Here is a 12,923-nt window from a genome sequence, read left to right as displayed (position 1 = left end):
AAAAAAATAAAAAACTTTCAAACCACGTGCTAGAAACAACAACCACACAGGCCGTTCCTTCGCTCTCGTAAACGACGACTGGATTGGGGCATTGTGTTTATCTATAAATGCGCAAAAGAAATCGAGAAATTATTATAATACAGTAAGTCATCACTATCCGGAAGTGGTGCATGCCCGTACAGAATGTTCACATCATTCCACGAATTATCACTTTCATTGAAGAAGCAACTGCATTGATACTTACACACAGAGTTAATTAAAATCCAAATTAAAATCAAGTTTACCTCCCTGTCTTTGCCAGCCATGACATTCGCTGCCATTGACCATTGCCAATCCGATGCCATGGTGAGGCGACAGGGTAGGAGTTGTAGGAGACCTGAAAGTACAGTGTCATTAGGTATTCCATGTTTGAATTGTTTTAGTTTAAAATAGTTTAAAAAAAGTTTGCAAAGCATACCACCAAATCGAGATGCATTTCGTTGGCAAGCATGTTGAGTAGAGCTGAATTCCTTAACACTTCCAAAGGCCACACCGTTTTGACAATTGGAAACAAAAACAAAGTTGTGCACTTTTTTTGATAAATTATTTTCGGAACAATTTTTCTTCAATAAATAAATAATAATAAAAATTGTCTCCATGTACACACCTTTATCTCCTTGGCACCTCTTCATAAACAACATTGCTGAGGTCACGGCGCTTCTTCTTTGTTTCATCGTCCAGGACAAGAATGCGGAGGCTGCTGGATCTGCCAACGTTTTGATAAATTATTAGTTTTAATGGCCAAATATTCAATTAGCGCCAACGTATTTTGCCTTTTCACAAAGAAAAACACAAAGAGAAGAGAAGAGAAGAGAAAAAACCAGTAATGGCGAACACGGCTGAGGTTCGCTTCCCCATCGTCCACGCCTACGCAGCAACGTGTCCTGTCATTGGTTGGTAAATAAATGGCCGCAGCAATGTGTCCTGTCATTGGTTGGTAAATAAATGGCCGCAGCAATGTGTCATGTCATTGGTTGGTAAATAAATGGCCACAGCAATGTGTCCTGTCATTGGTTGGTAAATAAATGGCCATAACTTGGGAAGCACTTGTCCGATTAATATCAAACCTTGAAAAGGCACATCCACAGGGCCCCAGAAATATACCTGGCAAGTTTAAATTAGATCAGACCAGAGGTTGTCGAGAAACAGCGGTCTCTCACACACACACACACACACACACACACACACACACACACACACACACACACACACACACACACACACACACACACACACACACACACACACACACACTGCTGGAATTATAGATAGATGATAATGTTTCGCTCCGTATAAAAATAAGTACAACCAATAGAAGTCATACACTTGGAAAAAGTCAGCGGAGGGAATAAACAATCAAAACACACTTGTTTATGAATGTCACATCGAGGCGATTTTTCAGGGAGTGAGAAACAAGAGTGAAAAAAAATTCCATTAAAGCGGATTTTATGACGAACTAAGTTCAAAGGAATGAAGAGCAAAGAAATACAAAAGAAAACTGATTTATCCCTTGGTGCTGTGAATGAAAGATATGGCAGGATGCCCGAGAGGTACACACACTCACCGCCTCTTACCCGTCTAGCCTGGGTTTGAATCCCGACACAGGTTGAAACTGTCATCACGGTGTTTCCTGTGCAGGTCGTCATCAATGCGTCTACCATCCCTCGGATGGACAACAACATGGAGGAACTGTCTGCCAGCAGCACCAGTCGTTTGTGGACGTTACATATACCATGGTGTCTTCTGCGAAGAGTATGTGACATATTGCCGATACTCTGAACAAATTCCAAATAGCTTCCCTGACTGAATGCTGGGAAGGCCACGGCAAACCACCCAGCACAAACCACAAAGTCTTGTCAGTAGGGAAGCTCTGTCAAGAGTTTGGAACATTTGACTGAGTGTGAATGAAAAGCAAGTCTCTGTATTAGTATGTATCGGGGCAATTTGGAAGGTTTTCCTGATTCAGTCTCCAAACGTTCTCTGTATTTCAATGTGTCGGATTACAAAATAAAACATTCTCCTAATGATTGCTCATGTTTCTCAATAAATAAACCAGCATCGCACCTACGCGTGGCCTACTGAAGCATCTGAAATCGATTCGTCTGCGGTTTTTATTTATGAAATAATAATATGTGTACAACTTATATCTCAAGTTTTAATTTCATTTATTGTTGTTTTATCTTGCTATTGCTTCTTTGTGGTTTTTTTTTTTTAACCAGCAAATTGCTCATGAAATATGGAAAGGCTGAATTTGAAATCATCTCTTTTACTCCTGAGCATTCAATGAGTCATGCTCGAGTGGTCAAATGCTTTTGCTGATGAATCATTATTGATTCCCGTTTTGTTAGGATAAATAAAGCTTCAAAAATAATAATATAGTTTGCTTGCAATCGTGTCGAATGCAAATTTCACAGCTTGTTGTAATTTATTTGTTTGAATAAACTTGCCTGTTTTGTGTACAAAATATAGGCTCATGGAAGGGTGAGTGGACAGAGGACAAAATGGCAATGGACTGACAGTGGGGCCATAATTAGACACAACGAGCAAGGGAATGAACAAAGAGGAAGAGGAGAGGAGGAAAACATGGGAACCTACAAGTAAGAGAGTTCAGCTATGGAGGGTTAATGGGGATATGAAAGAATGCAAGTGTGGGCGTGGGGGGAGATCAAGGTGATCATAGACCGTATGAAGAGATATGTGGATTCGTTTGGTGACCCTTTTGTAGCAACAGGATGTGACCGTGACATTCACCAAGATCGAAAGACATGTTCCATTTGTCAGACCCACATCTACTCAATTCCACTTCAGCAGAGCCTGACAGTGGGGATGGAGTACTGTATCGCAAACTACGGAGTCATCTGCAAAAAAGAAGAGAGGTTTTTCAAAAGCATCATATGAGTAGTTTTTGCAGATGAGAAAAAAAAGGCCAGGTCCAAGATATCCAAGGGGCACTCCATCCTCCACTATGAGAAGAGAGGGGTGGAGATAGTTCCATAAAGATAGTCCAGTGCATCAGAGAAAAACAGGTGTGAAGGAGGCCTTGTATGCCTCAGCTGGTGAACTTAACGGACAGAGCAGTATACCAGACTGTCGAACATCTGAGACATGTTTGGGGAGATGGTCCTGACCTCTTATTTGAGATTTAAGGGCTTCAGCTATTGGTGAGAGAGAAGCAGACGGTCAGAGACCAGTTTAATTTAAGAGTTCACATCAGTAATAATGATGGATTCGATGACTTTGCTTGAATTGGAAGTAAGTATATTGGTCTGGAGTTGAGAGGATATGTTTTTTCACCTTTCTTGTGAACAGAAGTAGTGTTGAAGTTCGAGGCATGTTGGAGGCAGTCATAAGAGGACAGGCTGAAGAGTGTAGACAAAGGAAAGCAAGAGCATCAGAGTAGAGGTGGAGAACATGTGTTCTGCTGTCATCTGGAACCATTGACAATGAATAATAATAAGTGTGTGTGTGTGTGTGTGTGTGTGTGTGTGTATAGCACCTTTTGCCAATGGACACATTGAAGAGTTAAGACTGGACAGAACTTTCTCCACCTTTTTGGGTGTTAAAGATACATACTGCATTGAGACATGGAGAGGTGAGGCCAAATGAGGTGAGTGAGATGAAGGAGGGGAATACCCCAAAGACAGACATGTTGTTTCGCATACAGCCTGTGACTGCTAGTTGCATCGTTTTCTGGAAGCATGGCTATGCCGCTGATGCAGTACCCTCTGTTACCATTAAGCTGGTACTCATTTTTCCAACCTCGGTGTTATTTCAACAGCACGACAGTGGCTCAAATGCAAGACCCTAAGATCTTAAGCCAGCCACCTTAACCGTTAGGCCAACACCAGGCTAAAGACGCATATGGATAGGCACTACCAATACTTTGAGAAAGGAGACCATTTGGGAGATTATGGTTTTTTGTGCTTGCCTAAGGATGGACACACACTTGCCGTGAGAGCCTTGCAGAATAAACGAAAGTCATCCTCAGTTTGGTTAGCATTCCCGGTTAAGAGAGCACGCTGCTTGGCCGCAACTGCCTCGCCACAGGATTCAGAGTGCAAGGACCAAGAGTAGGATTGGATAGCTATAGACAGGACAGAATAAATTGGTGCATCAGACAGAGAGGGTGCATTTGTGATAGTACTTAGAGGCAGAATCAATATCAGATGCTTTGGAGATGGCAACCCCATCCTTTTGTGACAGGTTAGATGGCAGTCTCTGCTAATTGATCTATAAGTCCAACCAGATTCTGTGGCATTGAAGTCAAGCTTTAAAAACAGTCAGAGATATGAGCTTTGACAAGAAAATCATCAGAGGAGCCAAGAGCGGCAGAAGAGGAACAGAAGAGGTTGAATGGAAAGTTGGTCATTACCAAATCCCAAAAGGAGGACATCCTAATTATAGAAATCCAGGTTGGATCAGACCCACAGAGCCACAGAAGGCTTTAGCTGCAATGCAAAGCCAACACGTAGCCAGCTGGCATGGTAGCAATCAATGTCGCCATACATGAGGAACAGAGACTTGGCATGCATGACTATCATTTGATCCATGTCAGCAGAAATTGAGGTATTTATGGTGTCATCATCGTTGCATGCAGGGTACAACGCATATGCAAGCATTTTGTGGTTAGGAAGAGGTATATGCACCCAGATATTCATATGTGAGCATTTGCATCATGATGCTGTGAATAGCAGTACGTACATGTTTGGGTCCCATATTCTGTGATCATTTCTGTCTTTGTTAAAGATCTAGAAATGTGCTAATTTCATGTCGAAATATCACTGTTTGACACGTAATATACTGCACCAGCAAGCTCTTCCATGAATATATGTAGAAAAAATAGCCAGACTGCATTTCATGAGCTGACAAGATGGCTCAAACAATAGGACATTTAACATTTGAACTGTGTGGTCTGGGTTACATATCCGCTGAACTGTAAACTGTCATCCTATTGCTTCACATGCAGAGCGTTGTCTCAATGAGTGCTTGGAAGGGAGGGTGGGATGAGGGGATGGGGGGAGGGGGAGTGAGCAGGACAGCCCTGAATCGAGGGTCCCATCTGAAAGCATTCACCGTTGGACATTAAACAACTAGTCGTACCTTTTGAAAGAGGAGTTCATTGTGTGTCGCCACCTTTGTCAAATTGCAAATTCCTGCCCGAACTTCCACTGGGAAAAGCAATCGCACACCATCCATCGTATTCTCTGCCAGCTCCGATGGTCTATAAAATAAAACAAGGAGCTGATACTCTAGGTCCACACCTTTTGGGTGGTATGAGCAATAGCTCTGTGGAATATGAAAACTAAATCTTGGAACGTTTTTTGAAATATCACGGACACAAGCCAAGTGACTGAGATGGTTGCCATGGCAACATAATTCAGCCAATCACATCCCTGATTTCATCAGGTTGAGCGAATGTCATGAGAAATAGATAGCTGCAAAATGAATCTCCAGTACAAAGTTGCTGTGTACCACTGGTAAACAGTTGCTGTAGATGTTCAGTTTTGTACACAGTCATTTTTTTAGAGAGTTGCATTTATCTTATTTTCTGAGCTGAAAGAACAGGTGACTGCAGTCTTCATCTACAGTCTCTCCAAGAAATGTTGCCAGATTTTGCTATTGCTGGGCACAATTTAGATTCCAAATCTATGCATATTTACCTTCAGCAAATGCTTCAATTCCAGACAGATCCAGATGTGTCTGCTTTATTTCGAAATGGGCATCATGTTATTCCACATCGTGGTCCCCCGTCACTATTGAGCTGGGCTATCATCACACCTGGTAATAGAACGGGTATTGATGAGGAGCATGAAGACGACAGGTGGACTGACAAGAGGTCGGGGAATGGCAGTATCTCAACGTACACGATGGCTGCTATCCATGCCAGCATGTGAGGATGTAAACATTGTGATGCAGGACCTCATGGAAACAACCTACTTGACAAACGACCAGCATGAGAAGATGAAACAAAGGCTACACAGAGAAGGGGCAACAATGACAACATGTCTATTCTTGGGTTCTTTCAGCAACGAAGTCCCTTTGTACCCGATGAGTGTCCGAGAAACATTGCAACTGACGTGACAGCTGATACAACTGTGAACGCCAACACAAACAAGGAATTTGGAGAGCACGTACACAAAACCATTGAGGGGGTGGATGCTCCGGAATTCACGTTCAAGAAAAAAAAAAAAACATGTGGTCACAATGGCTCATAAGAATTTTGTAAAAGTCCGTGGAGATACCATCCAGGTGGATCCCCAGCTGCTATTTCAGTGTCTTACCATGTACCATGGTCACAGCTGGGATCAAAGGCAATATCAACGGCATCCTCAAATATGAACTGTGTGGTTATCCTTCATCTCTTCCCGATTCAGCTGGACTTATTCGAGAGGCCAACAAGCCAGTACTGTACTTGCAGATTCAATTTGGACTGTCGATCGAGGGACGGAAATGCCGACGCCAGAATCAAAAGGAATGTGCTATGTTCTTGATCGTGGTTCGTTTCTCCAATACCTTCCTTGGGAAAAGATGCAACATTTGATGATATCTGCACCAGCTACATATATTACATTCAGTGTAAGTACAATAGCCCCTTCGCTGTTTTTTTATGGTCACGAATCAGGTCCATCTACAAAAGACACTGCACATCTATGAAGATGAAAAGGTGCTGTTGGAGCACAAGTGAACTTTGTTGGGAGCAAGCCACTAAAAATGAAGAAATAACACTTTGCGACAAACTGGTAACAAGCAAAAACTCATTCGTATGCTGAGTGAGAAGTTGGCCGAAAATGGATGAGAGACAATGCACACAGAAGGCGATGCCGACTTACTTATTGCACAGAGAGCAGTAGACTCTGCTGCAAAATCTACAACTACTCTCATAGGAGAAGATACGGATCTCTTCGTCTTGCTCTGTGTCCATGCGAATCCCAATTCGACTGGTCTGTTCTTCAGGTCTGAAGGGAAGAAGAACACAAAGTCACTGCAAACATGGAACATATATTGGTGACAAAATACATTGGGTCAACAAATGTGTCACTTGTTGCCATTTATACATTCACTTACTGGATGCGATATAAAATCGCATGTTTGTCATTGGGAAGGGCATAGCAGTCTGGAAATTAACCAGTGATCCACATTTCAAAGAACAAGTTAAAGTATTTTGCAGTGATGCATCTGAGGAGGAGATCATCTGTGTTGGGGAGAAGGCTGTTGCTCGTTTGTATGCAGGCCATCCAGGTGAGGGCCTGGATACGTTACGTCACAGACGTTTTACTGAGAACGTGGCAACAAGTTCTACTTGGATACAGGTGCATATTCTGCCCCCACAAGCAGGGGCCTGCCTCCTATCACAGTGCTCAGGTACATTATCAAGTACAGCAGTGGATGGGGGCATCTAACCATTTGGATCCAGAGGAGTGGGGGTGGTGTCATGTGCGGAATCACCTTGAGCCATGAATGACGGACTTACCGCTGGCTCCAGAGGATCTGCTGAGTGCAATCAGGTGCGAATGCAAGACAGACTAACACTCGAAGGTGCACCTGCAAGAAACACGGACTGGACTGGACTGTTCAGCTGCTTGTGGAGAGTGAAAGGGTATCAGTCACACTAATTAATCCCTTTTGTCTGTTAACGACATGCTAGAAGAATGAAATACTGAATGAGTAATGTTAAGACCGAATCATTCCATGAATAGTTATTAGGTCAACTTTGATTGTGGAAAATCTAGCCATTTTAATCGACTCATCAATCATACAGAAATATATGTTGATTATTCCGTGGTTTTCGTGGAAATGTGCCGGTATTCCCTGATGACTATAAGCAAGCTTTGTAAATTTAAGTCATAAAAAGGTAATGTTTTGTATTTTATGTTGGTTCTCTTCTTTTTTATGGTCCTGTCAGAACTAACACAAATGCTGAACAAGTATTCCGTGAATTCTTTAGTCTTGCCAGCCCACATCAGTATTTGATTTGTTACCTTGCTGAAGGTCAAAGTGTCAAATACAAAAGTTTTTGGCCCTGATCTCTTGATTGTTTTGAGACCAGTTTTGACTTTCTACAGTCACATTTGATTTTTGACCTTTTCAATGACCTTGTCCTCGAGGTTGGAGGTCAAAGTGCCAAATACAAAAGTTGTTGGCCCTGATCTGATGATTGAGACAAGTTGCGACTCTCTACGATGTTGCATTCAATAGTTATGATGTAAAGGCTGCAGATATTGGTCAAAAGAGTTGCTCTTGGCAGACATTTTGGATTTATGCAAATTAGGTACCTTCCACCACTTAGACTTTTCTCAACTTTTGATATGTTGTTCAGGAGAAATTTCTGAGTAAGATGGTACAAACCACGTTAGTGTTCTAATTTTGTCGAAGTCAAACCTTAAATTGACTGGAGTATTATCCTAACGATCAAGTTTCCTGGGCCCGCATAGGATTCCCAACGGGGTAGGGATGGAGATGGTAAAAATGCAAATGGCATCTTCTGTCAATGAGCTGGCAAGATGGAAGCACGAATTCACATTCATTGCCACATCTGATGCAATTTCATTGCTCCAATGGTGGCGAGGCATTCCATTTGAAACTGTTTGTTTGCTATACAGTGCTTTCAGAAAGTAATCACGTCCCTTAAGTTTTGCCACATTTTGTTGTGTTACAGCCTGAATTTAAAGTGGGTTAAAAAAAATTGTCATCGATCTACACAAAATGCCCTATAATATCAAAGTAAAAACATGTTTTTAGAATTTTTACAAATTAACTAAAATAAAAAGCTGAAATGTCTTGAGTCAATAAGTATTCAACCCTTTTGTTTGCTCTGATGCTCCAAATTCAGCTCAGGTGCATCCAATTTCATTTGATCATCCTTAAGATGTCTCTAAAACTTGATGGGAGTCCATCTGTGGCCAATTCAATTGATTGGACATGATTTAGAAAGAAACACACCTTTCTATATGAGGTCATACAGTTCACAGTGCAGAAACTCTCCCATGAAGTCCAAGGAACCGTCCATAGAAATCCAAGATAGAATTGTGAGGATAGATCTAGGGAACGGTATAAAATAATTTCTCGAGTGTTGAAAGTTCCCAGCAATACAGTAGCTCCATCATTAGGAAATGGAAAGAATATGGAACTACTCAGACTCTTCCTAGAGCTGGCCGTCTGACCAAAGTAAGCAATTGGGCAAGAAGGACCTTCGTCAACGAGAATGACCAAGAACCGATTGATCACTGTCACAGAACTACAGCGGTCGTTCGCTGAGATGGGAGAACCTGCCAAAAGGGCAACAGTCTCTGCAGCACTTCACAAATCTAGGCTTTGTGGGAGAGTGCCCAGACAGAAGCCACTCCTGACAAAAAAGCACATGACAGCATGCCTGGAGTATGCAAAAAGGCATGTGAAAGACTCTGACAGAATGAGGCAAAATATGCTGTGGTCTGACGAGAGGAAATTGAACTCTTTGGCTTGAATGCAAAGCGCTATGTCTGGTGGAAACCGAATACAGCTCATTACCCATCTGACACAATCCCTACCGTGAAGCGTGGTGGTGGCAGCATCATGCTATGGGGATGATTTTCAGCGGCAGGGACTGGGAGATTTGTAAGGATCAAGGGAACAATAAATGGAGCCAAATACAGGCAAATCCTTGAGGAGAACCTGCTTCAGAGTGCCAAAGACCGAAGATTGCGGTGAAGAATTATGTTCCAACAGGACAATGACCCCAATCATACAGCAAAAGCAACAATGGAATGGCTGCAGAAGAAGAACGTGAAAGTCCTTGAGTGGCCCAGCCAAAGCCCAGACTTGAATCCCATCGATAATGTGGAAAGACTTGAAGATTTCTGGTCACCAACGTTCCCCATTAAACTTGACAGAGCTTGAGCAAATCTACAAGGAAGAATGTGAGAAAAATTCCCAAATCAAGATGTGAAAAGCTGATACAGACATACTCAAGAAGACTTGAAGCTGTAATGGCTGCCAAAGGCGCTTCTACAAAGTATTGACTCAGGGGGTTGAATATTTATTGACGCAAAATATTTCAGCTTTTCATTTTTAATTAATTTGTAAAAAATTCTAAAAACCTGTTTTCACTGCATCATTGTGGAGTATTTTGTGTAGATCAGTGGCAATTTTTTTATCCATTTTAAATTCATGCTGTAACACAACAAAATGTGACAAAAGTGGAGGGGTGTGAATACTTTCTGAAGGCACTGTGTGTGGCTTTTTAATGACTCGGGTCCATAATAACAATTTGTATTGGTGTCCTTTTTTTCCCCACCGCTGCAACAAACTCCCACACTCTCTTCAATCCCACTCTTCCTTCCAGGTCTTCAAAATAGCTGTTCACCACCATCTCACACATTCCTCCATCCAAAACCATGATCTTTTATACCCCCGTAAATCCACCCCAAACCTACCTCCTTCATATTCCCTGCTTTCCTTCCTGAAAGTCCCTGTGGTGTCCATATTGTTTACCCCATGTTCCCTGCCCCATCCTTCTCCCTTCCACAGATCTAATGTCTGTTCCCCAACGTTTTGTGCTTCCCTCTCCTGCCCCTCTTGTCTCCTGCTCCCCTTGTTATACGTTCTGTGTGTTAGATCTTCCACAAGCATCGACAATGTTTTCAAAAAAAAAAAAAGAGCCAGTGACAAATTGCAAATTCATAGTAGGATTAGTTAATTCAAAATTTGTATTTTCATACCATCAAGTCAGTTTGGTCGAGGATGGTGCTAAGAATTTCCTCGGTGTCAGAGATGAACTGCATTAGTAAGTCTCATTTCCTATAGGACTTCAACCACACACCGTATTTCAGCAATTCACACTGAGGTTGAAATATAGGCCGTTATATATGACCTCTCATTGCTCATATCAAGAAATTTCCTGAATTAAAAATAAAAGGTAATAATATATTAAACTTCATTTGCATACCCAACCACATCCAACTCAAACTTGTTTTTTTGCAAGCATTTCAAGAATGGTTGCCTTTCACGTGTCATTTGGCAGGATGTGTGTCACATTTACAGCTCTCATGATTAAATGCCCCCTCTCCCCCCTCCCAAACCCCCTTTACACAACTTGCCCTTGGAGATACTTTACGGTTCTAGTAAAGCAGTTTGAAAGTAATTTTTCTTACAACTGCGACTGTGCTCCCAGATTCCTATCTGACCCATGGAGATTGAACGTAGACTTATGTGGGAAAATATCACAGTGTTTCTGTGCTTACTGGTCTGTATCTGCCTTGTCCAGGTGCTTCTCGGTCGAGCATCTTGAGTTCCTTCTGAAAAGGAAGACCTCTCACAAGCAGTCCTGTCCATATTGTTAACTGCACACCTATCCGAATGAACCTTTTTCAGGTTGGTTTCAATTCAATAGATGATGTTCATGTTCATTAGCACCTGTTAGGTGCCATTTTTAATAGCTGCTTTGCTCCCACAATGCCCTCCCCCCCTCCTTATCCATCCACCTCATTCGTTTCAATTCCAGCAGAAACTATAACTACCAGCATGTGTGGTGGAAAGTTCTCTTGGTTCAACAACAATTCCTCAAATGGTGAGGTCGTACTGCTGAAGATTTTACCACCGAAGCCGTTTGCAGGTCATGTTGATATAACTTGGAGCATCTATTTCTTAATAAGGTGGTAAGTTTAAAATCAATTTCAAAAATGATAATTTTATGATTAATCATGAAAAAAAATTTTGGTTCCAGGGCCACAAAACAAATTATACTATATTTTTGCATCCATTGCTAAAAGAAGCGTCCATGTGTGTATGTGTCGTCGATTGTTTTCTCCATATGCAGGTTTCAGAAGATGGAACAGAGTTCTCCTAGGTCTTAAACTATCCACATCCATTTTGGTAAGAGTTAATGGTTCATGGACCAAACTGTGAAGTTTTCTTGTTCTCAGAGTTTTGTTCAGAGGGCTCTTTTGAGGATCATCACCAAGCTCCAGACAGCATCCAACTGCAGTTAGTTTGTAGTATTCCCAGGGATGGTTTTTTTCAGAACTCAATAAGGTTCTTCTTCATAATTTCTGTTGCTCCAATAATCACTGGTTCAACTTTGGCACTTTTCAGCTTCCAGGATCTTTTGACTTCATTTCTGAGATCTTTGTATTTGATCATTTTCTTGATTTCTGTGTTGTTTAGGCCAACATCGCTGGATACTGATACATCAATTAGCAATGCCTTATTTTATTATTTTGTATAAAGTACTACATTCAATCACAATGCTTTGTTGTCTATTCATGCTCGATAGGATCAACAGATCATATGTGAGCATTACTTCCTTGTTTTCAATGATTGCTTTTGGTTCATGTTTCCATCAGTTTTCTGGAACTGAGATATTCAATTATTTGAGGATATGCCAGTAGATTACGACACATACCTTGTTGTGCCTTTGGGCATACAGTTGTTCTGACATGAGTTTTTTTACATCCCGTTAGGAAGTAGCTCGAGCTTTCTAGTTCTTCCTTGCAAAATCTGCACCATATGACTCGGTTCCACCATTTTCTTAAAGGCATGGTGTAGTGGTGTAGTGTCTACACTAAAGGTGTAGTGTCCTTGGTCTTGGGCATTTATAACGATTTATTTTCTATCCCAGTTAAGCTGACCTCTTTTTAGCTATTCTAAAGATCCTTCTTCGTTCATTCCCAATCTGTCCAACTCTTTTTCTTTTTTTTTTTAGCTTACATGAAATGTAGTTACAGAGAGCTTATGGGAAGGCACATCATCCGTCTGTCCTTCCGCAAATACTTGCAACTTCTTCTCTGAAACGACACAAATGGCTTTGATGAAACTTAACCACAACCTCCATCACCCGTGATGTACCAAAGTTTGTTCACAACATTAAAAAAATCGGGGTCTAAGGGAATCTACGGGAAGGTTCCCCT

At 41.6% G+C, this 12,923-nt stretch overlaps 2 long non-coding RNA genes across 3 annotated transcripts; one reads left to right on the top strand and one right to left on the bottom strand.

Annotated features, from left to right (window-relative positions):
- Positions 1-275: 275 nt before the first annotated feature.
- LOC147020211 (uncharacterized) lies at positions 276-5,248 on the bottom strand. The gene is made up of 3 exons (XR_015062074.1): positions 5,140-5,248; positions 647-1,782; positions 276-376 (listed from the first exon to the last, which is right to left on the bottom strand). It is a non-coding gene; the product is annotated as an uncharacterized LOC147020211 (long non-coding RNA).
- Positions 3,080-12,521, top strand: LOC147020210 (uncharacterized). Of its 2 annotated transcripts, XR_015062073.1 has the most exons (4): positions 3,080-3,291; positions 11,282-11,388; positions 11,519-11,669; positions 11,834-12,521. It is a non-coding gene; the product is annotated as an uncharacterized LOC147020210 (long non-coding RNA). The 2 variants fall into 2 exon arrangements; XR_015062072.1 differs by having other exon boundaries at positions 11,519-12,521.
- Positions 12,522-12,923: the final 402 nt, after the last annotated feature.

Source organism: Eptatretus burgeri, chromosome 9 (genome assembly GCF_056783735.1).
Source record: "Eptatretus burgeri isolate ZD-2024b chromosome 9, Ebu_testis_v1, whole genome shotgun sequence".
NCBI classification, from domain to species: domain Eukaryota; kingdom Metazoa; phylum Chordata; class Myxini; order Myxiniformes; family Myxinidae; genus Eptatretus; species Eptatretus burgeri.
The sequence above is the reverse complement of the archived record's forward strand: the minus strand, read 5'-3'. Positions and strand labels throughout refer to the sequence as shown.